Here is a 14,486-nt window from a genome sequence, read left to right as displayed (position 1 = left end):
ACTTCGAAGAACTAACATAGGGCGATGCATCTAGATTAAAATCCTCAAAGTAAATTTTAAGTGGGAGAGGGAGTTAATATGATATTAAATCCCATGGTCTCCATCATTGTTTGTATGTAATTTAACATAAAGACGAATATAAATTATGTATACGTCACCCATCGTGGCATGTAATTTATGGTGTCTAGAATGTTATAGATATTACTGGAACAAACTTCTTAAATTAATACGAATAGATACGAATATTCTTTATCTCTGATTTGGGGCGATTTCTAAGGCTTATGGGTATTAAGTGAGACCGATGTGACTCCTCCACTGCCTAGAAATCAGACCAGATACGAATATTGAATTGAAGTATTCTATTCAAGGAATATTGGAAGGTATACATGCCGCCCATCGTGGCGTACCAAGTTCCATAGGTTTCGGATAATTTAAGATTTGATGATGGTATACACTTAGCTTTGAAAAATAATATAGACCACCCCAACGTGGCTTATTGTTTAGTAATAGGACCGAAGTAACGTTTAAACAAAATTAGGTGGTATACATGTCACCCATCGTGACGTACCAGAAACTTATGGTGTTTAAACGTTAGTGCATTTAATTTTAATAATTGTTAGAGGAACCAATAGGTCTTAATTTTTAATGCACCCTTCTTTATGTGTAATGTGATTTTTTCATGCATGATTCTCAGGATAAAATGGGCTTTAATCCACTGTTCACCATACTTAAGGATAACAAACTTACCGGACCTAACTATATTGAATGGAAACGTAATTTGGACATTGTGTTGAATGCTGAGGAGTACAAGTTTTGCACTTACGAACCCAAGCCTGAGCAGCCCTGAAAGGCATATGTTAAGCCTATTTGTATTTAAGAGTATCAACTCAACTCTGATAAGAAAGAAAGTAAATTAGCAAACACTATTGAAGGAATCCGTACGAAGAACGTCAAGTGATTTATTAAAATCATATGTCTGAAGAATTTCAGGATGCTGCTGCACACCACTGAAAGAAGTTCATTAATATGTTCAAGCCTCAGTGTACAAATAATATTTTGTAGCACGTCCAGAAGTCCAGAAGGTATAAAGTTTTAATACTTTATTTATTCAGAAGATTCCAAACTATTTCTACTTATGAAGAAGAACTACGAAGACAAAGACTCGATGAACAAGCCACTTCACAAATGTTTAATTGATAAAGAATATGTGATTCAGCTAGATACAGATGAACCAGACAGTACATTTGTGTGTCAGCTACTCCGATTAAATATTCTGCATCAACTATAGGTGGTCGTTCAATCAAGACAAAGAATCAGATCTTTTAAAAGAAGACAGAAGACCTGCTACTGAAGCTGTGCTCAATATAATTATTCTTTTAATTAATCCACATCTCAAAATAATTATATAAGTTATGTAATTTATTTATTAAATTAATTCACACTCGAATTAATTTAATTTATGAATTTATGTAATTAATATAATTAAGTGGATAATTATTGGATTAATTATATAAGAAAAATCATTGTTTATATGCTTTTTGGGCACGGTATGACAATCCAAAGGATTGTCATACCGCACCATGACATCTGCCTTAGTCAGGAGGCATGACAAACCAAAGGTTTGTCATACCGAATGACTTAGGCATGACAATTGATCATTGTCATACCGAAGTCACAAGGTATGACAATCCCTTGGATTGTCATACCGTTTGTCATACCACTTCAAGACTTAGCCTCCAAGGTTTGATTGTCATACCTTCCCACTGATTGTCATACCGTTTGTCATACGGATGTCATACCTATTCAAATCAGCATGACAATGCTTGTAATTGTCATACCTTCCCACTGATTGTCATTCTGATTGTCATACCTTCCCTTAGATTGTCATACCTTCTCATTTGTGCCATGACAATGCTTGTAATTGTCATACCTTTTGTCATAGCACTTGTGTAATTGTCATAGAGCTTCCTAAGGGTTGTCATGCCTAGCTTTGTCATACAAGTTCAATGGTTTGCCTATATATATGGCTTCACCACTTCATTTGTTCGTTGTTCATTGCCTTGTAAACTTTCAAGTTGTTTGTAACTTGCTATTCGTTAAATCCACAGTTTCCTGTGCTTTGATCATTCGGTTGTTTTATTCCGCTAAGTTAGAATACTTCCTGTCAAATTTATTCTACGAACTAGTGGACTTTAAAACGAACCATATTAATTATATAACGACTTAAAAATTGTTATATTAATTAATTTAAATCTGTTTAACAAGTTAAACTCCAATCAGATTATTCCGCCGCGATTATTTTGTGACGATTATATTCAACCCCCCCCCTTCTACAATCGTATCTGGACCTAACAATTGGCATCAGAGCGGTTGATACCATTTTCAGTATCAGATCCTATACACACTTTGTAACGTCCAAATATTTTTAATTCGAATTAATTTTTTTTAAAAAAAATTAATTTTGATTTAAAATATTTTTCTTTCAAAAATCCAAATCTCATCCAAACACTATTCATTTTAATCTTTAAAAAATGAGTACGCAAAAGATCAGTAGCATTAAAATCCCACCGTTCAGCCAGGAACACTTTGGCCTATGGAAGAGGCACATGTTCCTATTCCTCCGCACTGCGAACAGAAAATACATCGGGATTTTGGACAAAGGTGTTACTACTCCGATGAAGGTCATTTTAGCACACGAAGAGGATGGTGTGTTGATACCTCATCAGGTCATTCCGAAAGAACTTTCTGAGTACACCGATGAAGAGAGTGATCAGATGAACTTAGATGATGCTCTTCAACTAATCTTGGTTGAATCTCTAAATCCAGTGATGTACAATGCTGTTCTAAATTGTACGAACGCCAAGCAAATCTGGGATACATTAGAGATTATCAATGAAGGCTCAGAGGAAGTTAGGGAAAACAAGAAAGAGATACTGATGGCTCAGTATGAACAGTTTGGTTCTCATCCCGGTGAAGGGATTTCAGAAGTATTTATCAGACTTAATAATTTGATAAATAATTTAAATCTGAATGGGAAATTCTACGACAAGAAAGAAGTCAACTTGAAGTTTCTCTTGACCCTTCCCGAACATCTGGAACACAGAATCACTGCCATCAGGGAAAGCAGAGATCTGCATGAGATTTCTCTGGAAAGACTCTACGGAGTTTTGAAAACTTATGAACTGGAGCAAGTTCAGAGTAAACAGAGATATGGCTGGGGTAAAACACAGAACCATTCGAGAGCTCTAGTTGTTGAGTCACCTGTACTGGAAGAAAAGAAGAAGGATGTTGTTGTTCCTTCTAAGACTACTCAGGAGCTTGTTGTACCTGAGATGGGTCAGACTGCTTCTTCCAGTGGTGACGAAGAGTTCTATACAATGGAAGAGCTTGAACTGTTAGAAGATCAATCTCTATCCCTGTTTGCCAAGAAGTTTGGAAACATGAGATTCAGGAAGAACCCCTCCTACAAGTACAAACCTACTGTCAACAAGTTTCAAAAAGGAGGTTATTCATCTTCTACAAGCAAAGGAGGATACAAGACTGGGATGGTGGACAGAAGCAAGTTCAAATGCTTCAATTGTGGTGAACCTGGACACTTTGCAACTGAATGCAAACAGCCCAAGGTTCAAGGAAAAAGAAAAGATTCGTATGATGAGCTGAAGCAGAAGTATGATGCACTGGTTAGAAAGCATCATGGTACTTCTGGAAGTCAAAGCTTCAAGAGCAAATCATATCTAGCAGAAGGGAAAAGCTGGGATGATACAGATAGTGATGAAGAAGAGCAGATTGGGAATGTTGCTCTCATGGCTAATGCTGGATCATCTTCACCTCCTCCTGCTGGAAGCTTTCAGGGTGCCAGTGGAATTGTTCGTGTTACCTGGGTGCTTGACAGTGGAGCGTCAATGCACATGACTGGCAACAAATCCCTGCTGGAGGACATAAGAGAAGGAGCTGGCCCTACAGTCAGTTTTGCTGATAATAGCAAAGGTCGCACTGTGGGATATGGCAAGTACAAAATTGGAAGGATCATCATAGAAGATATTGCAATAGTTGAAGGACTTCAACATAATCTCCTGAGTGTCAGTCAGTTTTGTGACAAAGGATATTATGTTCATTTTGAAAAGGAGATATGTATCATTAAACATATCAAGGATAAGCGTCCTTCACTATGTGGCATAAGGAAAGGCAATATATTCGTAGCTGATTTATCTTCAGGACCGGGAAACGAAGTTCACTGTTTCTACGCCAAAGCATCTGCTGAAGATAGTTGGTTATGGCATAAGAAGCTCTCACACCTCAACTTCAAAACCATGAACTCTCTAGTCAAGAGAGATCTAGTGAGAGGTTTGCCTTCCCTGGAATTCTCATCTGATGATCTTTGTGAAGCTTGTCAGAAAGGAAAAGCGAAGAGAGCATCTCACAAAGGCAAAACCATCAATACCATTACAGATCCACTTCATTTGTTGCATATGGATTTGTTTGGCCCCGTGAATGTTGCATCTATTGATGGAGGAAGATATGCCTTAGTCATTGTGGATGACTTCTCGAAATTTACTTGGGTTTACTTCCTGGCTTCTAAGGATGAAACCCCGTTGACAGTGATTGATCATATAAAGTTAGTTGAATTGGATAAAGGTGTGCCAGTCAAAGCTGTAAGGTCAGACAATGGCACAGAATTCAAGAATCAAACTCTAATCAACTTTTATTCTGAAAAGGGAATTAGAAGGCAGTATTCAGCACCAAGGACTCCACAACAGAATGGAGTCGTCGAAAGAAAGAATCGTACATTGATTGAAGCTGCAAGGACTATGATTGCTGAAGCGAAGCTTCCTCTGTACTTTTGGGCTGAAGCTGTGTCTACTGCCTGCTATACCCAGAATAGAACTTTGATCAATAAGGATCATATGAAAACTCCATTTCATCTGTATAACAACAAGAAACCTTATGTCAAACATCTTCATGTCTTTGGAGCCAAGTGTTATGTTCTCAAGGATGGTGAAGAGAACTTGAACAAGTTTGAACCAAAGGCATCTGAAGCAATTTTTGTTGGTTATACTAATAATGCTTATAGAGTTTTTGTAATTGATACTCTGTCAGTGAAAGTTAGTGTCAATGTTACATTTGATGACACTAAACTTCCAAGTATACAATCTGCTGATCCATCTGAATCTCTGAAGTTTGATAACTATCCAGATTCTGATTCAGATGATGATGTGCCACCTGAGGTTGCAACAGGTGATGACAACAATGATAATGATCCAGGCAATGGTGGAGGAAATGGCAATAATGCTGGAGATTCCACTGATGCTAGTGGTGGATCATCAAGTCAACCTGGCAACAACTCAGGGGGAGCTGGTGGATCAACTAGTCATACACATCAGCCTAATGATAATACAGCTGAATCATCAAGGACACAACTTCCAAGGGAAAGGATTTGGAGCAGAGATCATCCCTTTGATCTGATTATTGGTGATCCTGATGTCGGTGTAAGGACTAGAAGTGCTACGACAAATGAATGTCTATTCTCTGGTTTTCTATCACAATTAGAACCAAAGAAAGTTGATGAAGCACTGGCTGATCCTGATTGGGTTCTTGCCATGCAAGAAGAACTCAATCAATTTGAGAGACAAGAAGTCTGGGCCCTGGTTCCAAGACCAAAAGGAAAGTCTACAATTGGATCTAGATGGGTCTTCCGTAACAAGTTAGATGGTGATGGCATTGTTGTGAGAAACAAAGCCAGACTGGTTGCAAAAGGTTACTCTCAGGAAGAAGGAATTGATTATGATGAAACCTATGCTCCAGTTGCTCGTCTTGAAGCCATCAGAATATTTCTTGCATTTGCTGCACACTCCAACTTCAAAGTTTATCAGATGGATGTAAAAAGTGCATTTCTGAATGGAAAGCTAGAAGAAGAAGTATATCTGGAACAGCCCCCTGGCTTTGAAAATCCAGAATTTGCTGATTTTGTGTACTTCCTATTCAAAGCTGTCTATGGGCTTAAGCAGTCACCAAGAACATGGTATGACACCCTCTCTGAATTTTTAATTGAAAATAAATTTACTAGAGGTGTCATAGACAAAACTCTCTTTTACAAATTGCATGATAATGATATGATATTTGTTCAAATATATGTTGATGATATTATATTTGGTTCTACTAACGATAACTTGTGCAAGAAGTTTGCTAAGTTAATGCAGAGTAATTATGAGATGAGTATGATGGGTGAACTATCCTACTTCCTTGGTCTTCAAGTAAGCCAAAAGGAAGATGGAATATTCATTTGCCAGTCAAAGTATGTCAGAGATCTTCTAAGAAAGTACAATCTAGAAGACTCTTCTCCGGCAAAGACACCCATGGCCACTGCCACAAAGCTTGACCAGGATAAATCTGGTAAGAAAGTTGATATTACAAGCTATCGAGGTATGATTGGCTCATTACTTTATCTTACTGCAAGTAGACCAGATATCATGTTTGCAACATGTTTATGTGCTAGGTTTCAGGCTGATCCTAAGGAATCACATCTTATAGCCGTCAAAAGAATCTTTAGATATCTTAAGGGTACACCTGGTTTAGGTATTTGGTACCCTAAGAATACTGGTTTTGACTTAACCGGCTATACAGATTCTGATTATGCAGGTTGCAGGATTGATAGAAAGAGTACGTCTGGAAGCTGTCAATTTTTAGGACGTCGGTTGGTTTCCTGGTACAGCAAGAAGCAACACTCTGTGTCCACTTCTACTGCTGAAGCTGAGTACATAGCTGCTGGCAGTTGCTGTGCTCAGATTCTCTGGATCAGAAACCAATTAAATGATTATGGTATTTCTGTCGACAAAATTCCAATATTTTGTGACAATACCAGTGCCATAGCCATTTCAAACAATCCAGTGCAACACTCCCGGACCAAGCACATAGATATCAGGTATCATTTTATTCGAGAACATGTCATGAATGGAACTGTGGTGTTACATTTTGTACCCACGGCTGATCAAATTGCTGACATCTTCACTAAACCACTTGATGAATCCACTTTCTCTAAGTTGGTTTGTGAGCTAGGGATGTTAAATATGCCATGATTCTCTTTGTATATATTATATATTTGTTTTATATATTATTACATATGTTCGTGAATTTTCTGTGTAATTATATATATTTTATTAGATTTTATATAATTGTTTGTACATTATCTGATAATTTTCTGAGTAATTATGCATGTTCATATATGTTTATGTTAATTTTCTAAGTGCTGCATACTCCCCTGTATTATTGTTCAAGCATTTAGATAATTATTTGTGTCTATTTTGTATTTTTCGAAATTAATTAAGCATAAATATTAGTTTTTAAGTTAATTCATTTTAATGAATTAAAGTTAAATTCATAAATATTTATATTTAATTAAAGTTGAATTTTACAAAATATTTGTGTAATATTTTAGATATTATTTGTATTAGGTTTTTGATTTTATGTGTAAAAAGGTTTTATTTCAAAAGAAATCAAAAATCATAATACATATATTATTTTTTTTATTTATTTCGGTATGACAATTGTGGATTGTCATACCGTGTGTGTTTGTCTTATTTTCTGTCCGGTATGACAATTGTGGATTGTCATATTCAGGTCATGTGAAACGTTTTGATTACGCTTCAAAACCTCGGCATGACAATCGTAATGATTGTCATACCGAGTCTTGTTCTCACCTACCACGCGGATAAAAACCTCGGTATGACAATCACAGAGATTGTCATACCGAAGTCTAATAACCCCTATGACATTATTTTCGTTTGTCATACCGCAGTTTAAATCCCCTATGACATTCACCTTCATTGTTATACTCGCATTGTCATACACATACATACACTGTCGATACACACACACATCTCCATTGCTCTTTTTCATCGATTTTTCAAGTTTTCTCGATACAAAACTTGCTGGTTACTTATTTCAAGCTATATTTGCTTGCTGGTTTCGTTGATTATCACATATTAAGTCGAATTTCTGCCAAATTCTTGCTCGAACCGAGTCCGACTGAGTCGAACGATTTAGCCTGTTTTTGACCGAGTTTTCGCGAGTCTTTGCCGAGTTTGTGATTCCTGGACCTTGGATTGTCTGTGTTGATCGATTGTTAGCTGATTTGGGGCAAAAATTTTCGAAACCCTCTTTTGGTATTTCGAATTTTTAGGGTTTTTAAGTGATTTAGGGACTCGTTTGGCTAAGTGAAGATTAGTAGGACTTAATTGGGTTATTGTGGATTTAAATTGGCCATTTACAATTTAATTAATTTTTAATTCGAGTTTAATCAGTTAATTCGAATTATAAATTAATTGGTTAATTGTTAATTAATTATTAATTGAAAATTACGAGAAATTTGAGAACTATCATTTTATTTGAAAAATTCTCGTCTAATTCAATTTTTAATTATAAAATGGCTGGCCAATTTGTTATCGGTGAGACCAACTACAACGGATTTTTGGACCCTGATTCCAGCTTGGAGAGATTCAGACCTTGGGTGAGGTTTCTGAATAGTCAAAGTTTAGTCAGCACGGCCATCACTGCTCATGCTGATTTACAGATTCGTCCGCTCCAAGACTTCTACTCCTCTGCACTAAATACCACTCTCTTGGACAGCTACAGGGTTTCGGGAAATATTACTGGAGGTCGGAGCATTACCATTTCAGTAGATGATGTCAACAGAATTCTTGGGTTTCCACGAAACAACTTTGCTGAGATTCCAACAGATGCTGAAATTACTCAATTCTTTCAGACCATTCTTTATCAGGGAGAGATACATCTACCAAGAATGCTGAAAGGGAACTTGAAACCTGAGTGGGATTTATTCTTCGATACACTGGCAAAGGTCTTTTCCCCAACCACTCGAAGTAACTTCAATATCATATCCTCCCTTCTTCAAATCATTGGATTCTGCATTGTTCACAATCGACGAATCAACTTTGGCAAGTTGATTCTTCAGTCAATTCTAAAGAAGTTGGGACCACTCAGTAGTCGATCAGTTGCACAGAACCCCAGGGTTGTCTGTTTTTACCCTCGGTTCTTAATGCTGTTTTTGAATGATAAGATGACGGACGCTGAGAAGAATTCATACTTCAACTCTCCAATTGCACCAACTCAGCGTGTCTGTACGAAGTTGATGAAAGCTCTGACAAACAAAAGAAAATATGAGAATCTTCCACTCATAGTGACTCCATACCTGATGGAGCAGATCAATGCTCAGCCACAACAACTTCATCAATTCCAAGTGGCTCAACCTCAACAGCAACAACCTCATCTGCAACAGCCTCAACAAGCTCAACAACAACAACAGCAAATACAACAACCAGAACCACTCCAAATACAACAACCAGAACAACATCAATCCCAATACCAATCACCACATCAATCTCCATACCAATCACCACACCATTCCCCTCTACATCAAACACATCAATCACAATCATTTGAAGACGAACCTCAGGAATACAACTTCTTCGAAGCTCAACCGTCTTCATCTGAACCTCTACCACAACAACAACACACCCACTATATACCACAAACACAATCAACCTCCCAACCTTTACCTGCTGACTCAACATCAAATCCAGAGTTGCAGTCCTTTCGACAGGACCTACAGGTAGCTCAGGTACTTTCTGACTTCTCATCTAATTTTAATGTTGATGTATCAGATTTTGTTGGTGACATTGATTTTGTTTTCCAGCCTACCAGCAATGAACCTGACAACACACAGGTTCATAACCTAGCTGAAGATTCTCTTCAACAAATATTCGTTTCTCCAAACACATCAACCAACACTTCAATGCAACCTGTTCGTAAAGTTGCGAGGAAACGGAGTTCGAGTAGTTTAATGAGTCAACCCGCAGCTCTGTCTTCCATAAAAAAGCCAAGGTTGGAAGCCCTGGAGACATCTGCAGCCTCATCCTTGCCTTCCCAAAAAGGCTTGGACTTGGAACAGGCAATGAAACAGTCTCTGGATTCATTCTCTCAACAGGATGAAGCCATTGAAGTTGACCGTTCTGCCACGGTACCCTGTACAGAGTCAAGCACTGCGCTAGCACTCACGCTAGTGCAAGACCAAACAAATACACAGGTTCCTATGTTTACTGATTGCACAGATTTTCAAAACCAGTTTATCATGTATGAAAACTATTCTGATCAAACTTTCTTTTCTGATCAGGCGGTACTTGGCAATGTGCAAGTAAACTTGCCCTCACAGGCTTCCGGGGGACAGTTTGTTCCTCCACTACCTTTGAACCCATCTCAGGGAGCATTGGTAGTTTATACAGGTACAGCTGGAAGAGTGCAAACAATGAGTGATGAAAGGCAAACACCGAGCGATACACATGCACGTGAGGCTAGTGAAACAGCTATGAGTGTACGTGAGGTGAGTGCACACACTGACCCGGCTCTGTTTGAGGAACAAATGTCTAAGCTTAGAGCTGAATTAGCCCGGATGATAGCTGAAAATGAGAGGCTAAAGGGTGCACAGTTGGTGACCCTAGAGAAGAAAGCTGATGAAAGGCCATCCAGTTCTTCCAGGGATGAGCTTAAAGGAGAAATTCATGAGTTAACTGTCGAGATGAGATCTAATCATGCACTGTATATGTCAAAATTTGATGATATCGACAGGAAACTGGATCAACTCCTAAGGAACTCAAAGTCAGATGCTGATACCTCCAGAGAGGATCCCTCAACTAAGGGGGAGAATAGAAGAGATAGAGGAGGAGATGGAGACAAAGGTGACAGGGGCAATAGTTCGAATCAAAGTAACAAAGGGAATACTTCTGAATCTGCTCCTGACAATTCTGGAAAGTCTAAAGGCAAAGAGCCGGCACATCAATCTGAGAATGTCTTTGATTCTGATAACTATGATGATTTTCCACAAGACATGGATGATGATGACGTCTTCGATGCTACCTACCGTCAAGCAGAGGAAGAAGGCAAATTTGAGGAGAGCTATCTGTTTCAGGATGAAGAACCTGTTGACCCTGAACACGAAGAAAATGTCCGGAAGTTTAAAGCTGAGAATGAAGCTAGGAAGCGTAAGCTTCGTGATTACCAGGAACTTCTAGAGGACAAGTTGATAACTGAAGAGCAAATCAAGATAGAGAAGCAGAAAATCTATGATGCTGCGTGCAAGCAGAAGAATCTTGATATTAGAAGGAAAGTTGGAAAAAGCTGGGACATCGCAAAGAGGATTTTCAATGGACCTCAAAGGGAGCCTTTCAATGACAGAAAGTTCTTATCTCTGATCTACGATCTTCGAGAGGTAAACCCTGACGAGGATATCTTTATGCATGCCTTCGCTTTAGAAATTGATTACTTGACTGTTGGAGTCAATAACTTGCTAGAACAGTGGGAGCTGATTGTATATACACAGAGAAATGGTTCATTCAGATTATCTGTTGAATTTCTTAAATCATTCTCTGTGTCTGAGCTCTGGGTACTTCGCAATAAGGTAAAGCGATGCTCCAACCTGAACGAACTCCTTCGTGATAAGCTGTTGGATTGTGCTGTCTTCAACAGTCCACAGGTTGTCAAGAATCCATATTGTGTAAAGTTCGTTCACAAGGAGCTCTTAAGCACTGTCTATCTGAATGAAGAGGCTTTATCAAAGTATCCTGCTAAGCAACTGGCTCTAGCATCCACTCTACTTCGAACCAAGGGCTTCGCTTCTAAAGCCAAGTCTGATGCTGATGATGTGATTCTAGCTTACTGCACCCGAAGGAATATTTCTCAATATTTCCGGAGGATGAAGAATGTTACAAAGGCTCAGCCATCGGACTTCCAGGAAGACCCTGTAGAGTTGGAAGTGTTACATCAACTGGCTCTGGCACGGGAACGTAAGAAGCGTGGTGAGTCCACTACATCAGAAGTGCCAACCAGAGAAGAACCATCAACTCCTGTCCTTCACAGTTCAGATATCGATGAAGGAGAAGTTGATCTTTAGATTTGATAAGGAATTTGTAATATATGTTCAGTAAGAACATCCTTATGTAATCTATTGTACTTGTTTGAATTCTGGTGAATGTTTAATGAAATACCAGAAACTTTTTGCTATTTACAATTCATGTTTAATCCTTTGTCTTATCAGTTAGTTGAGTTATCCTCTCGATAATTTGCATGTTATGTTAACAAACAAATAGGGGGAGATTGAAAGGCATATGTTAAGCCTATTTGTATTTAAGAGTATCAACTCAACTCTGATAAGAAAGAAAGTAAATTAGCAAACACTATTGAAGGAATCCGTACGAAGAACGTCAAGTGATTTATTAAAATCATATGTCTGAAGAATTTCAGGATGCTGCTGCACACCACTGAAAGAAGTTCATTAATATGTTCAAGCCTCAGTGTACAAATAATATTTTGTAGCACGTCCAGAAGTCCAGAAGGTATAAAGTTTTAATACTTTATTTATTCAGAAGATTCCAAACTATTTCTACTTATGAAGAAGAACTACGAAGACAAAGACTCGATGAACAAGCCACTTCACAAATGTTTAATTGATAAAGAATATGTGATTCAGCTAGATACAGATGAACCAGACAGTACATTTGTGTGTCAGCTACTCCGATTAAATATTCTGCATCAACTATAGGTGGTCGTTCAATCAAGACAAAGAATCAGATCTTTTAAAAGAAGACAGAAGACCTGCTATTGAAGCTGTGCTCAATATAATTATTCTTTTAATTAATTCACATCTCAAAATAATTATATAAGTTATGTAATTTATTTATTAAATTAATTCACACTCGAATTAATTTAATTTATGAATTTATGTAATTAATATAATTAAGTGGATAATTATTGGATTAATTATATAAGAAAAATCATTGTTTATATGCTTTTTGGGCACGGTATGACAATCCAAAGGATTGTCATACCGCACCATGACATCTGCCTTAGTCAGGAGGCATGACAAACCAAAGGTTTGTCATACCGAATGACTTAGGCATGACAATTGATCATTGTCATACCGAAGTCACAAGGTATGACAATCCCTTGGATTGTCATACCGTTTGTCATACCACTTCAAGACTTAGCCTCCAAGGTTTGATTGTCATACCTTCCCACTGATTGTCATACCGTTTGTCATACGGATGTCATACCTATTCAAATCAGCATGACAATGCTTGTAATTGTCATACCTTCCCACTGATTGTCATTCTGATTGTCATACCTTCCCTTAGATTGTCATACCTTCTCATTTGTGCCATGACAATGCTTGTAATTGTCATACCTTTTGTCATAGCACTTGTGTAATTGTCATAGAGCTTCCTAAGGGTTGTCATGCCTAGCTTTGTCATACAAGTTCAATGGTTTGCCTATATATATGGCTTCACCACTTCATTTGTTCGTTGTTCATTGCCTTGTAAACTTTCAAGTTGTTTGTAACTTGCTATTCGTTAAATCCACAGTTTCCTGTGCTTTGATCATTCGGTTGTTTTATTCCGCTAAGTTAGAATACTTCCTGTCAAATTTATTCTACGAACTAGTGGACTTTAAAACGAACCATATTAATTATATAACGACTTAAAAATTGTTATATTAATTAATTTAAATCTGTTTAACAAGTTAAACTCCAATCAGATTATTCCGCCGCGATTATTTTGTGACGATTGTATTCAACCCCCCCCCCTTCTACAATCGTATCTGGACCTAACAAGCCCGCTGCCTATGCTCCTGATGAGGAGAAAGAGTATTATAAGCGGTGGATAAAGGCTGATGAGATGTCGCGATGTTACATTCTGGCAGCAATGTCGGGTGTTTTGCAGCATCAGCATCAGGCTATGGCCACTGCTTCGGATATGCTCTTTAATCTCAAGGAACTTTTTGGAGATCAGAATAGGGCTGCTAGGCAAGTAGCCATGAAGGCTTTAATGAACACTCAGATGGTTGAAGGTACACCTGTAAGGGATCATGTTCTCAAGATGATGTCACATCTGAATGAGATAGAGATCCTTGGTGCTGAGCTTGACGGGGAAACCCAAATTGACATTATCCTTATGAGCTTGCCCAAGAGTTTTGAGCAGTTCCGCTTGAATTACAACATGAACAAGAGGCAGTATAGTCTTGCGGAACTGCTGACAGAACTTCAGGCAGCTGAAGGATTATTTCGCCAGAGTGTTCAAGTGAATGTGGCTGAGAAAGGTTCTTCCTCTAAGCCGAAAGGCAATAAGAAGAAGAAAAAGGCTCAGACACAGAAAGCTGTGAAGGCAGTGGGAGTTCAAGGTGGTGTGAAAAAGCCTAAGGGGAAGTGCTACTGGTGCAAGCAGTCGGGTCACTGGAAAAAGGATTGTCCTCTTCCTAAGAAGACAAACGATACTGGTATGTCTCTTTCTCTAGTTACAGAAACATTTGTAGCGGCTATATCTACGAGCACTTGGTGTGTAGATACTGGAGCCACTGATCATGTTTGTAACTCTATGGAGGGGTTCCAGCAATCCAGAATGCTTAGAGATGGTGAGATCTACGTGTTC

At 38.2% G+C, this 14,486-nt stretch overlaps 1 pseudogene; it reads left to right on the top strand.

Moving 5' to 3' along the window:
- Nucleotides 1–712: 712 nt before the first annotated feature.
- On the top strand, nucleotides 713–14,195 carry LOC135150131 (uncharacterized; annotated as a pseudogene).
- Nucleotides 14,196–14,486: the final 291 nt, after the last annotated feature.

Source organism: Daucus carota, chromosome 2 (genome assembly GCF_001625215.2).
Source record: "Daucus carota subsp. sativus chromosome 2, DH1 v3.0, whole genome shotgun sequence".
In the NCBI taxonomy this organism is placed as follows: Eukaryota; Viridiplantae; Streptophyta; class Magnoliopsida; order Apiales; family Apiaceae; genus Daucus; species Daucus carota.
This window is presented reverse-complemented; position numbering and strand designations above follow the sequence as displayed.